The sequence below is a fragment of the Hemicordylus capensis genome, chromosome 4 (genome assembly GCF_027244095.1).
Source record: "Hemicordylus capensis ecotype Gifberg chromosome 4, rHemCap1.1.pri, whole genome shotgun sequence".
Lineage (NCBI taxonomy): Eukaryota > Metazoa > Chordata > Lepidosauria > Squamata > Cordylidae > Hemicordylus > Hemicordylus capensis.
The window spans coordinates 31,910,680-31,924,429 of NC_069660.1; the positions used below are offsets into that span (position 1 = coordinate 31,910,680).

At 44.9% G+C, this 13,750-nt stretch overlaps 1 protein-coding gene across 8 annotated transcripts in view; it reads left to right on the forward strand.

Annotated features, from left to right (window-relative positions):
* Positions 1-1,243: 1,243 nt before the first annotated feature.
* SULF2 (sulfatase 2) overlaps positions 1,244-13,750 on the forward strand; it is a 450,340-nt gene continuing 437,833 nt past the window's right edge. For 3 of the 8 annotated variants that reach the window (XM_053248102.1, XM_053248096.1, XM_053248101.1), the window contains exon 1: positions 1,541-1,874. The gene's annotated coding sequence lies outside the window, so the exon portion shown is untranslated. Of the gene's footprint in view, positions 1,355-1,532; positions 1,875-13,750 lie in introns of those variants that run through there. The other 5 variants (XM_053248099.1, XM_053248094.1, XM_053248104.1 and 2 more) reach the window with 3 other exon arrangements.

The following is a 13,750-nucleotide window of genomic DNA, read 5'->3' on the forward strand; positions in this document are numbered from 1 at the left end:
TACATTGAGTGAGTAGCTCGAATGCCTAGAGTTGAATTGTTTTGGCAATGACATTTTGGAACTGAGAAAGGTGGACTCAGAAATTGCAAGATCCTACACGATCTTATTCCCTTCCATGTGCATATCAGAGAAACACACATCAAGAAGCTGGGAGCAATTGTGGCTTCCCATAGTGTTGTGCATATACAGGTGAAAAAGAAATATAAATATGAGATTTCACAAAAACACCCAGCAAGAAGCTGAAGGTAGCATGGAGTGTACATAGATGAAAAAGAAATACAAATATGAGATTTTTAAAAACTGTTGCATTATATTTTGTACAGGAAATTGTTATTAGCCACTCTGGGAGCTGAGGTATGGAACTGAAGTAAAGATGGAATTGAGGTAGAAATGCATACATGAAATGAATGTGGGACTATTTCACATATTACAAGCTAGTAGTCATTAAAAAGTTGATTAATCATTAGTCATTAATCTGTACCAAGACCCAGTCCAAGACCCATGCACATTAGCTCCCCAAATCAAAAGCACCATCGTTTCTCTCTCCTGAGGTAAACATCATCAGCAGGGTCCAAGGAGACAGAGAAAATTAATTAAGCTATCAGAAAGCCCTGCTAGTTAGCAGCTTGGAATTATTATTTGTTTTTAATAAAAGGACATGAAGGAGAGCTGGTCTTGTGGTATCAACCATGATATGTCCCCTTAGCTAAGCAGGGTCCACCCTGGTTGGATATGAAATGGAGACTAGAAGTGTGAGCACTGTAAGATATTTCCCCTCAGGGGATCGAGCCTGAAGATTCCAAGTTCCTTCCCTGGCATCTCCAAGATAGGGCTGAGAGAGATTCCTGCCTGCAACCTTGGTGAAGCCACTGCCAGTCTGTGTTGACAATACTGAGCTAGATAGGCCAATGGTCTGACTCAGTATATGGCAGCTTCCTATGCTCCTATGACATAGCCTAATAAATAATAAATAAAATAACAACAATAATACATGTATTATTTACAAGCCCGATTTACGTGTCCATCAGGGGAAACGGCCTAAGGGCCAAACTCAACGGGACTTTGGAGGTCCCCAAACTGGCTCTTTCGTTAATTAAAATAACAAACAAAAAAAGCAGTCGCGGGGCACTGGCAGGGGGATTTGAATGGGGACCGTGTCCCTGGAAGCGGGAGAGGGGAGGAGGAGTATGGGCTTAACCCGCGTTGCTTCCTCCATGCAAATCACCACCCCATTAGTACTGATACGGCCCTAGAGCTCTAACGAAAGGCACACGCGGTAGTTTGTGTGAAGGCAGCTGGGAGAGCAGGTGAAGAGAAAAGTTGGACTGAAGAGAAAAGCAACGTTCAGCGAAGGGTGAGCAAAACGACTCTCTTTAGCAGCCAGATGGGTCAGAGGACCGATAGTCCTCCACTCTCTCTCGCCTACCTCTCCCCGCGCTCCAGCCTTGATTGGATGCGGGGCGGGGGGGGAGAAGAGGAACGCGGAGGCTGCTTCTCTGCAGCCCCCGAGCAAAGGAGGCGCTTTGCAACAGATGGTCGCGCAGGCATTCCCTTCGGCGCGCGCGTCCCGCGCCGGCCGGTTGGGAGCCCCTCGCGCTGCAAGGGGAGGGCGGGCCCGAGGCCACGCAGCTGTATGGTGCTGCCGGGCGCGAGCACTGCTTTGCATTGCATTACATTACATTGTACTGCGTTGGCTTGCAGACCTTTCTCTGCCCCTGCTCCTGGTTGCTCCAGGCTGGAGAGCGTTTCGCTCTGTGGCCGGGGCCAACACTCCGCTTCCTCCGCCTCGGTCTCTCTGCCGGGGGTCCAGTTCAGTCAGCCGCCTTGGCCCTGCGCGAGGAACGCGCCTGTATGCAGGAAAGGGACTCCCTGAGGTAAGTTCATTGGCTCGGGCGGAGGGGGAGGCAGCGGGGACCTGCTCCGGCGCGCCCCTCTCTGCTGCTGTCGAAATTTGACCTTGTTTCGGCACTCGGGGTACCCAAAGCAGGAGGATAGGCTGCTGCTTTCACGGAAGCCAGAGAAGAGAGGCGGCGACGGCTGCCCACTCCCCCGCCCCCTGGGCCGGAGCACTGGGTTTCCTCTCGGGCAACAGCGAGTTCAAGACACGTGTTGCAAGAGACCTGCACCTCTCTTTTCGGACTAGCAGCTGCCCAGAAATAGATTTCTCCAGTCCTCTTAGGATGCAATTTTATGCACACTTGCCTGAGAGTAAGCACCACTGAATATAATGGGACTAACTTCTGAGTAAACATGCCTAGGAGTGGGCTGTTAGCCTATCAGATTTCAAACCCACTCCACCCCCGCCCCCAACAGTTATTGTTCTAGACACTACAGGCAGACCTCGGGTCCCTAAACCTGTTTTGAATGCTAGTTAAGCAATTCTAAGGAAAAGAGTACGTCTGAGCATATACAGAGTAATTTCACTATTGAGTTGCTACAGTCACATGCTCAGAGAGAAGCAGGCTTGAACTTTGGCATTGCTCGTTTTCGGAATGAAGCACCAACTATAGCTCTGTGCAGCAAACTCCACTACTCTAGAGGACTCCATACTCTTCAAGTATTCATCCCCTGTAACCTGTCTGTTGAGTGCTCGACTAGAACCAGTTAGCCCCTGTTCAAATCCCACTGTGCTATGATGCTGATTGGATGCCCTTGCACCAGTCTGTCAACTTCACCTACATCACATGATTGTTGTAAAGATAAAATAGGGGAGAATGGTGTATGCCACCCTGAGTTCCTTAGAGGAAGGGTAGATTTTTAAAATAATAATATTTATACTGCGCTTTTGAACACATTTTGGGAAATGGTTTACATGTAAGAGTTAAGAGCAATCACTCAGTTTATGCTGGTTGGAAAGGTCAGTCAGGAAAAAAAATCATTTTTAAATATGCTGAAATATCAAGAAAGAGGGGGCCAGTCAGATTTGCTGAGGGAGGGAGTTCCACAGCAAGAGGGGCACCAGAGAGCAGGGGCGTAACTACTATTAGGCAAGGGGAGGTGGCTGCCTGGGGGCCCCCACGCCTCAAGGGGCCCCCCAGAGGCAAGTCACATTACTGTATATTGTGAAGTGTGTGTGTTTGTATCAGCGAGGGGCCCATTTTAAAATTTTGTCTCTGGGCCCACTCCAGCCTTGTTACGCCCCTGCCACAGAGAATGTCCTGTCCCATATGGCCAACACATGTATGAGGTCCTCTCTACAGGTTCTTATCAGCCAGGCAGATTCATTTGGGATAAGATGGTCCTTCAGTAGATACCTTGGCCCCAGACAATTTAGGGATTTAAAAGGTTACCACCTTGAATCAGCCCCAGAGGAAACAAACTAGTAACTAACTAGTGCAGCTTATGCAAAACCAGGGCATATAAGTCTTGACCTTGTCAAGTTGTGTGATTGTATTATGCCTTGGATACAAGATCTGCTACACGGTCCCAGTTGGTCTGGTTGTGCACTCATACCTGACACGTTGCCTCTACATGGCGAAGGGCCAGTTCACACATGCATGCTCATCTCTTTATGGTTGCATCTTGGGGAGTGATGCAAGTGGGAAGGAGACATCACAAATCAAATGCCCTAGATAGGACTTTCATATTGCCTCTTACAAATGTTTTTTCTACAGAGAGTTAGGGGTGTGCACGGAACCGCAGAGCTGCGGTCCGGCACTGTGTGTGGGGTTCCTTTAAGGGCGGGGGAGGGTTTACTTACCCCTCCCGCTGCTTTCCCCCCTCCAGCGTGCGTATTCTATGTAGTAATTGGGGCGGCAGGATACCTCCCTGCCGCCCCTTCTCCCACTTGACTGCAAAAGGCTGCACGGAGCTTTTTGCGCACGTCGCACGCTTCACGTCTCCCCGACGTGCACGTGCGCGTAGCCACACACACACGCACACATCGGGGAGACGTGAAACTCGCGTGCGATGTGCGCGTGAGCAAAAGTCTCCATGCAGCCTTTTGCACTCAAGTGGCAGAAGGGGCGGCAGGGAGGTATCCTGCCGCCCCAATTACTACATAGAATACGCGCGCTGGAGGGGGGAAAGCAGTGGGAGGGGTAAGTAAACCCTCCCCCACCCTTAAAGGAACTCCCCCCACAAACCAACCCGGCCAGGTCCGGATCAGTCCGGAGGCCTTTAGAATGGCCTCCAGACCGGTCCAGGCCCATCCCTACAGAGAGTCCAGATGTTTCAATAGCGAGTAATTGAATGTGAAGTAATGAAGAAACATAGATTATAGTGTGTACCACCCCAAAATGTGTTTGGTTTTATTCAGTTTTGTAATGAATACCACCTTTCCACTCAAGGTGCACAAATCGGACAATAACCATACATGCAAAAATCTAAAAACAGACAGGAATTTAAAAACAAAAACAAAAAGCAAACCCAGTAAATAAGAGTTGACACTAGCAGCCTTGGTCTACAGCCTAGAACCCCTGGAGACCTTGTTCATGTGTTTTCAAATAAACATTCCAGTATCAAAGCAGGGCTCAACAAATGACAAACATTTGTGGTTGCCAGGACTCTGCCTCTTTCCCAGGCGGTGGCTTCTTGTCCCTGATCTTGCATTGTGTCTCTAAAACTTGTTGTGAGATGAGGGATAATCTCCTGCTCACCACCTCAGCTCTAAGCTTGGAGGTGGGTGATGGTTCTTGGAATTGCATACACAGAGGTACAGCACGAACATTATCCCCTAGCCCCACCTCTCTAGCCTGAAGCTGAAGAAGAGGGCCTGAGATTGCTTTGGCTCAGGGTATAGAAACAAATAAATCCCAGACTTACTCTCAAGTCTCAACCTTGGAGCCAAGGAGTTTGGGAAGAGAGGGGGAGGCAGCAGGGATAATTCCTACAGTTACACTGAGCACCTCTTCAGCACCATTGTATAGATTATTCCTGCTCCCTTGTCTCTAACACCAAGGTTGGGGGAAAGCCTCGGGCTCATCATGCTTGTCAGATGTTGGTGGAACACTTGCAATGGGGAGTGAAATTGTGGGTCACTGGCTGACATCCTGACTAACAAGCATGGTGTAATAGGAGACACATAGGTATCTGCCTTTTACTGAGTCAGACCAGTGGTCTATCAGTATTGTCTACACCAGGGATTCTCAATGTTGGGTCCCCAGATGTTATTGGACTTTAACTCACATAATCCCCAACCAAAGGCCACTAGGGTTGGGGATTATGGGAGTTGAAGTCCAATAACATCTGGGGACCCAACGTTGAGAATCCCTGGTCTACACTGACTGGCAGCAGTTTCTCCAAGGTTTCAGGCAGAAGTCTTTCCCAGCCCTACTTGGAGATGCCAGGGATTGAACCTTGGACCTTCTGTATGCAAAGCAGATTCTCTGCCACTGAGCTATAGCCCCATCCTTATGTCTGTAACTCTTCAGAAACAGTGCGGTGCTTCTGAAGAGTTCAAGACCAGTGCTGGTGCATGTGTGGGGGAATTTCATTAACCTTCCCTGCCTCTGAAGCCCTCTGTGCCACCAGAAGATATGTCCCTGAGGGTAATGCAACCCTCAATGATATGTTTTTGGGTGGCACAGAATGCTTTCTGGGAAAAGGGGGAGTCACTGAAATTTCCCACCACCGCTGAGCCAGCAGTGGAGCTGAGTTAATTGAACCTTTCAGAAATGCTGGTACTTCTTCCTTCCCAGTCAGGATGTCAGTCAGTGTTTCTAAGGCAGCTGTGTGTAGCACAATCAATGGGAAGAATCGGTGGGCACAGGCACTGTGCCATAGGTGTTTGTAGGATATGTTTATAGTAGGTTTTTTATGCTTAGCATTTCTGTTGCGTTGCATTGCTTATTAAATATTATTACTCTGTAATAAAATATAACTTAATGATTTTTTATACAGATTGCACTCATTCTAAATGCATCAGAACTTCTCCATATCCATGTAACCTGTCTTTATCTGAAGTAGTCCCTTATGATCCAAAGGAGAGTGGAGGGTGGGAACCTTGCCAAAGGATTGTGCTGCATAATAAGTACTCCAAAGGCATTTATTGCATGCTTTGTTTGGTGTGAAGCCATGAGTAGAGAACTGTGAATGACAGTTCTGTTGGGTCAGCCCCTCTATCTACATTCAGTCTCACCTATTCTCTCTATCTGTTCCAAAGAATTAGGCTCCATATAGTGGAGGCTTTGGATTCCAGTCACTAATTCAAGAACAAGTGACACACACACACCCCACTTCCAGGAGGAAGACACCTTTCTTATTCCTGCCATGTCCATCAGTTCCCTTTCATATTTAAAGATAATTATATAACTTTTGGTTTTAAATGAAAACATTATTTGATTGATTGATTGATATACTGCCCTTCCAAAAATGGCTAAGGGCGGTTTACATCAAAATAAAAACAATTAAGATCAATTAACCATTAAAACCAAAACCATAAAAACAGCATAAAACTAATTAACAGTTAAAACATTCAAACAGTTAAAAAAAACCCTGGAGAATCAAGCCGAACATTTACAACAATTAAAACGGTTTGCAGCAATTTAAAAACCCTGGAAGGCCAGGCCAAATAAATCGGTCTTACTGGCTCTCCTGAAGGCCAAGAATGAACTCAAATTACGGATTTCTGTCAGGAGTGCATTCTGTCTGAAGCAGTTACAGAGAAGGCCCACCTCTGAGTCGCCACCAGACAAACCAATGGTAACTGGAGATGAACCTCCTCAGATGACCTTAACGTTCAGTGGGGAGCATGTAGAAAATTACAATAATTTATTCCTTAATCTGGGGATTTTCAAATTTGGGGTCCCATGGTGTCGTTGGACGACAACTCCTATCTTTCCCAGCCACAATGGCTGGCCATTGTGAGTTATACTCTGATGGGAGCTATAGTCCTCAAACTTGGGCCCCAGATGTTGATGAACCAACCCATTCATTAACCAGTCCTTGAATGAAGACTTTATTTGTCAAAGAGGTTGAAGCTGAACATCCCAGGTGATCTGGGAATGACTTAAAATAGAGACCCAGTTCAAATGTAAACAGAAACTGTAGTTTGTCATTTATGCACAAACCAGAGTGGGCCTTGTTCCCCCTCTTCCTTCCTTTTGCATGTTAGGGAAGGAAATCTAGAGCTTCCTGTCACCATTTGTATGAACCATAGTCAGTAAATGATCAGGATATCAAACTATGAGCTATCTCATGATCCGTGAGAAAGGCTAGAAGGTTATCTTTGGTGAAGTTGGGTTAAACTTACCTTCTCTGCAGATGATGGAGCTGGCGTTGCTGGGCACGCTTCCCGTGCATCCAGGTGATTACCCGTGTGCTGGAGCGGTGGGGAGAGTCAGGGGCCGGGATGTGTTGTCCCCACCCCCAGAACTACTAGGATGCACCATGTGAGTGCATGGTGCATCATGGGGATTCCCGCTCCCCGGGCTCCACTCAGTGTAGCAGCCACGGCTGCCACATGATCCAAAAAACAACACTTGCTCCCTTAACCTCATTTTAAAGGGTGGCTATTTAGGCGGGCTGCCTCCTTGGAGCCTCCAGGATCGGCCCGATCCTGGCGGTTCACATGCATGTGCAAAACCAGGCTGGGCTCCCTTAGCCCATTTTTGCATGCATATGTGAATAGCCTCTATGGATTATAATTATATCCTGGTTTGTTAACCAGCTGTGGCTTCTGTAAACCAGTTTCCTGTATTCAGGTGAAATGGGAAACTGTAGCTTGTTGCAAACCATCCTAATTCTCCTCCACTTGTGTGTGAAGGAGGAAGGAAGGAGGGGTGCATGAACCTAAGAGACTCACCACGACTTGTACATATGACAACAAACTGGTTTGTCATTGCATATGAATTTGTCCAAAGTGAGCAACAACATTTAGTTGAACCAACTTGTGAATTCTTGTCATTGTACATGGAAGCTGATGATTGAACATTAGATTTTCTAGTATTATTGAGCAACATAAAAGTTCTTCAGAGTATTGTGATCTGTCCAGGCAGTATTTTTTTAAAAAAAATCCTTCAATTTTCAGCATTGCATAAGAGCCTTATGTATCTGAAGTACTGGACTCTTGTGTTACTCTGCTAAGTCTAGTCTATTTCCTAGTACTTTTCTCTCTAATTGGTCTTGTGACATCTGTGGGGTCCTTTGAAGGGTCCTCCCTCCCTCCTTATTGTTGTACAGGGTATCACTCGGTAAGCAGTGCTCCCTCTAACAGGGTTTCCCAGATGTTGTTGACTACAACTCCCAGAATCCCCAGCTGCAATGGCTTTTGCTTGGGGATTATGGGAGTTGTAGTCAATATCATCTGGGAATCCCTGTTAGAAGGAACACTGTTGGTAAGCCAAACTAGATGAGTGTCTAGTTGCTCAAACTCTACCACTGGGACTAAATGCATCCTAAATACCCCAAGATTCTATATCTGCTACCAACTATGAATTAAAGAGCAGGAGGGCTCTTCTGTATTAAGGGACAGAGAACTAATTGGAAACCTGAGTTATAGTTCTTCCAGCTTCTAATTTCTAACCATCCAAGTCTCCTTGCATAACTTGGGCAGAGGCCTTAATATAGAGTGAGATCAAGTTAGTTAGAATTCTCCCAGAGCAGAACATATAGGTTTACTTAATCAAGAATTTGTGTTTATTAAAAACACACAAAGAACACAGAATTGCAATTAAGGAAATACTGTAAGAGCAAAATGTTGGCTGTAGATTCTAGTATGTGTTCTATTGACACAATAGGCAGATAGATGATAGGTTATTTGGCTACAGGATCCTTAGGGAAAAAAGCAGGAGTTCAGAAATGAAAATGATCTCTGCTCTCCTGGCAGAAAGTGCAGCCTGGAATTTAGGGAGGATGAGGTCTGCTAATTTGACACTGAAGAATAATTTACACAAGACTTGGTTGCATATTTTATAGGTTACTTGGCTCAGAATTGACATGGCATAATCTGCTTTAGGAATGGTTTTCTGGTTTGGGATATAGGTCAGGCTTGTCCTGTCCATTGCATATTCAGTGTTGGGGTAAAAGAAATGTGAGCTACATGCAAACTTTCTCCTTAGATATGGAGATAGGATGGCTCCTTCAAATATAGACTTGCAGATTATGTGTAATTTCTGTAATTGCATATGGAGAGATTCCCAACTCTTCATGGCAGTAGTGTTGACAGTTTTGCTTCTAATTATTTTCAAAGACTTTCTTAGTGTGTCTGGAAGAATGAAGCTCTACTTGACAGTGTAAGAACTGCAGTTATATCCTGCAGAAAGAGGAACCATAAAAAAGGCTATATAAGTAGTATGGGAGCATGGTGCCAGTAAACCTTGAGCCAAGCACTTTTGGGTCTATAGTAAGGGATTCCTGCCTGCCAACCCTTACAGGGCCCTGCACATGCAGAGATGGATGGCAGTGTTCTGCCTGGTTACATTTCAGGTGGCAAGGGATAATGCTTGCAATCACATGCTTGTTGCAGTCACTCTCCTATTCTGGTGGGACACACATTGAAGCTTAAGGGCCTAGCTGACAGCAAGAGGTTGGGTAATACAGGTGGCTGAAGCATGGAGGTGCAGCACTGGTATCAAGAGCAGATGAGGATGCTTGTCAGGTTCTGTATGCAGAGTAAAAAACAGACAAAATATTCTGAAGCTGGGATTGCAGGACCAGGGACAGCTCCTTGACAGCAAACAAGTGGTTTTGTCATATAAAATGACAAAGATGTTACCTCAGTGGTGTGGGGGTTTCTTTCATGAGGGTTCATTCCACTGTGGTGGTGATGAAAGACCTGCTACCATGTGGGCACAGCTGATCCCATGGATCTTTATCACCTGAATGTGATAATTGGACCTCAGCTGAGTGAGGAACATGTGGCAAGGAGCTGTGTGATTGGCCCTACACATCTGGTGATAGGCCTTTAAAAATACTACTGAGGTGCTATGGGATAAGCCCACAGAAAAACAACTCTTGTGCTACTGTTGTAATGTCCAATGATTGCCAAGGTTCTAGTTAGACCAAGACCTTATACAGATATTATTAACTGTCTAAGTCCCTCCTATCCCATTGGAGAATGGAATGGACTTAAAGGGGATCCTTCAATCCCTGCACTACTCATTTGTCTACTAATGTTCCTTAAGTAGGGGATCATAGAAGCATTGAGCATTCCATATGACAACTCAGTTGGTGTTCAGGTTCCTCACTTGAGTGTCTGGAGTTACCAGTATTACAGTCTAGCTCTGCCATTGAGTCCATAGGCTCTTCTCTCTTGTAGTGAGCTTCATCCAGACCTGGGATATGTGGTACTTCTCGATCTGTTTCGGAGTAGGCCTCTGAGTTACTGCTTGGAGCTGGTGTCATGGTCTTCGTGTGGAAAGCTTCTATGCCTGTGCTAGCTACCACCAGGGACTGATACAGATATCCTCCACAAATTAGAGCAGCACGTAGCATTAGAACTTCTAATTTTAGAATGTGCAACTTCTAAAGTCACACTCTATCCCTCTTCCCTCTGCATGGAGTGCTGTCACATGGAAACACTGTTTAGAAGCCTTCCTATGTTCAAACCATCCTTCAGAGGCATAGGATGTCTTGAAGAAGGTTGTGTTCTCTGAGGAGGCTTCCCTTTTTAATATTCTCCCAGGCTCTAAATGTCATAGATACTTAATTGTGTTACAGGGAAGTGGTGACCTCTTCACCTACTTAATATTTGGTAACAATACTGTGCTAGTTACAGCACAGAGCATTGAAGTGACACATCTCCTGCCCAGAGCGGTTGCTATCTGGTTTAGACAGAAAAGAAAAGGAATGAACAAATGGGTTAGGAATTGTCAATGAATATTGTGGATGGGGAGAGGAGGGTCAAATTGCAACAAAGCAAGACAGAGGAATCCAGAGAGGTTCAGAGATGGTAGACGTTAGTCTAAAGGAGGAGGGAGGGGGGTGGAATACTTTATTGACAGACTTACAGGTACTGTAAGTAACATCACAGAAGGTAGTGAGATTGCAGTGGGAGGCCAGATAGATCAACCTATGTGGAATGTGAATGTTTGTTTTTAGGCAGTTTTCATTCACCCTTCTGTACACAGTACCCAGGGCGACATGCACTTTAAAATCAACAAATGCATTAAAATATCAAAAAGCAATAGAACAAGCATTGTTAAAATAAGCAACTTATAAGGATCAGCCCAAGTAATTTAAAACCAGCTATGAAACATGGCAGAGAGCCTAAATAAATTAGAAAAAGAAGCTGTTCACACAAGCAGCCCTATTTGGGCTTGCACAGTCCTACCAGGATGGGGCTGCTCATGTGAAGCACCGGGATCGTGGCTGATCCTGATGCCGCCTTGACGGGTAGCCCAGGAATTTCCCCTGGGCTTTTACCAGGGTAGAAGGGCACGAGCGTGTCTGCGTCTGCTTGGGCTGCAAGCTGCTCAAGCAGAAACAAGAGTCCGGTGCCTAGAGCACCCGGCTTGCGGGGGAATCCCTCAATGCACCACACTTGCTGTGCAGTGAACTGTGGGATTTCCAGAGGCCAGGCAGTGTTTCCCCATCTTCCAGAATGCTGCTTGGTTTGCGACAGCACCATTCGTGTGGGCACGTGAGCCACTCAGATACAGGACCACTCCAAATCATCAGCGAGTGGGAAGGTAGGTGCTATCGTGCCTTTCTCCCCATCTGCCCTCCTTGGTGCTCTAAATGAAAATGCATTGAAGTTGGTGTAAGGTGAGCTTTTCTGGGGAGGAACTGCATATCTTGTTGGAGATGAACTTCCAGTGCATCGACCTTTTGCACCAACTGTCCTAATGACCACTAGGGGCATTGGGAGTAGAGACAGTGAGTCAGGGTCTCCCTATCTGTCCCTACTCTATGACCCCTGAACTGACTCTGCGGCACTTCCTGTGCTGAGTCACAATCCTTCCTTTTCTTCTAGAGAGCAGGTGGAAACATCTCTCTCTCTCTCTCCTTACCTATCCACCATGTAGTCCTTTAGATTAGATATAGGTCTTTCCTGTCTAAGTGTATTTAACCAATAAATGTTTAGTGTTTAGTCACACAAGGATCTCCATGTGTTTTCTCTAAATAGCTGCAATATCCAAACCATCCTCTGCTACTTACTCTGTAACTGGAGTGTGTGCTCATTCCTTAGTGCTCTGCTGTTTTACCTATTGTGGGTAAAAATCAACAACCTCTAACATATCTGAGATACCACAACTGAAAAGCCCATCTGCTGGTCCCAGCTAGTCCAAATTCTAAAGTTGGGAGAACCGAGAGAAGAGCCTTAAATGAAGAATGAAGCTTTCAGGCAGGCTCATGTGAAAGAAGGAAGTCCTTCGGGTAGCTAGGCTCAGTACCATTGTGGGGGTATAGGTACAAACTGCCACTTTGAATTGTGCCTGGAAATGAACTGACAGCTAGTTCAGCTGTTTTAAAATGGGCAAGATCTGTTTTTGGTAGCTGGCTCCAATTAGTAAATTAGCAGTCATATTTTATACAAATCGAAATTTCTGGGAAGTCTTTAAAGAAAACCCAATGTAAAATGCATTGCAGTGGCCAAGGTGAGTGTCCAGTTACCTCTGCTCAGGACGTGTAGGAGCTGGCACACTAGCCTTAGTTGGTAAAAGTACATGTGTGTCACAGATGCCATTTGAGCATCCAGTGATGATGCTGTGGATCTATTTGTATCCCCAGACTGTATATATGATCCTAATTTGTGATCCTGGTTGGCAAGCACAGACAATAGTTTGCTTGTTTAGACAATTCCCCACATGTGAGGGGAGGATGGAGCCCATGAATCTGAGGCTCCTCAGCGTTTGTTCCTGTAATTCTAAGCCGTGATTTGATGTTACATCTGTATTTTAAGCTGTATTCAGTTCTTCTGCAGGGGATATTCCAGAAACAAATAGAAAGAAAGACCAACAAAGGATCGTAAGCAGAGGAATAATACTGCAAAATATATCTCACTCTCTCTCCTTTCTATACAAAGAGGTGTAACCCATTGTAGACTGATCAAAGTCATTTTGCATAGATAGGAAAGTTCAAGAAATGAAATATAATATGCCATAGAATGTTTTATTAATGTGCTTGCAAAAGGGAAGTTTAAAAACCATTTTAAATGTGTAGGATTTCATCTTCAAACATTATTCATTTTATTGCATAATTACCACACATTTTTTTTGCTTTAAATTTTTATTGATTTTAACAATATCTTGAAAATCTCGTTAGATCAAACATTAAACAAAAAATTGACTTCCAACTCACCAATCAGCGCGAATCGCTAACTATACAATTAACCCTTGCTATAATAATTCAAAACATATATCCTATAGCTTACCAAACTCGATTTTAGTCTACTCAACCTGCTAATATTACAGAATTTCAAACGCTGTTGAACAATCAATATTAGGAAAATAGTTCTTTAGGTACAGTAAGAATGGTTTCCAGTCTTCTTTAAAAGCTTCCAAATTTTGATCTCTTATTAGTACTGTAAGTTTTGCCATCTTCGCATATTCCAAAATTTTTATCAGCCAATCTTCTTTTGAGGGCAGTTCATTGTCCTTCCATTTCTGTGCATATACTATTCTGGCCGCTGTGGTTGCATACATGAAGAATGTTAAATTTCTTGTGGAAAACTCTCCGTGCGTTATTCCCAGCAGGAAGGATTCTGGGCTCTTAGGAAATGTCATAAAAAGATTTTTTTAAAAAAACTCATTATATATCATGTCCCAAAAGTCCTTTGCCTTCCTACAAGGCCACCACATATGAAAAAATGTTCCTTCACAATGTCCACATTTCCAACATTTGTTTAAGACATTTTTATACATTATCG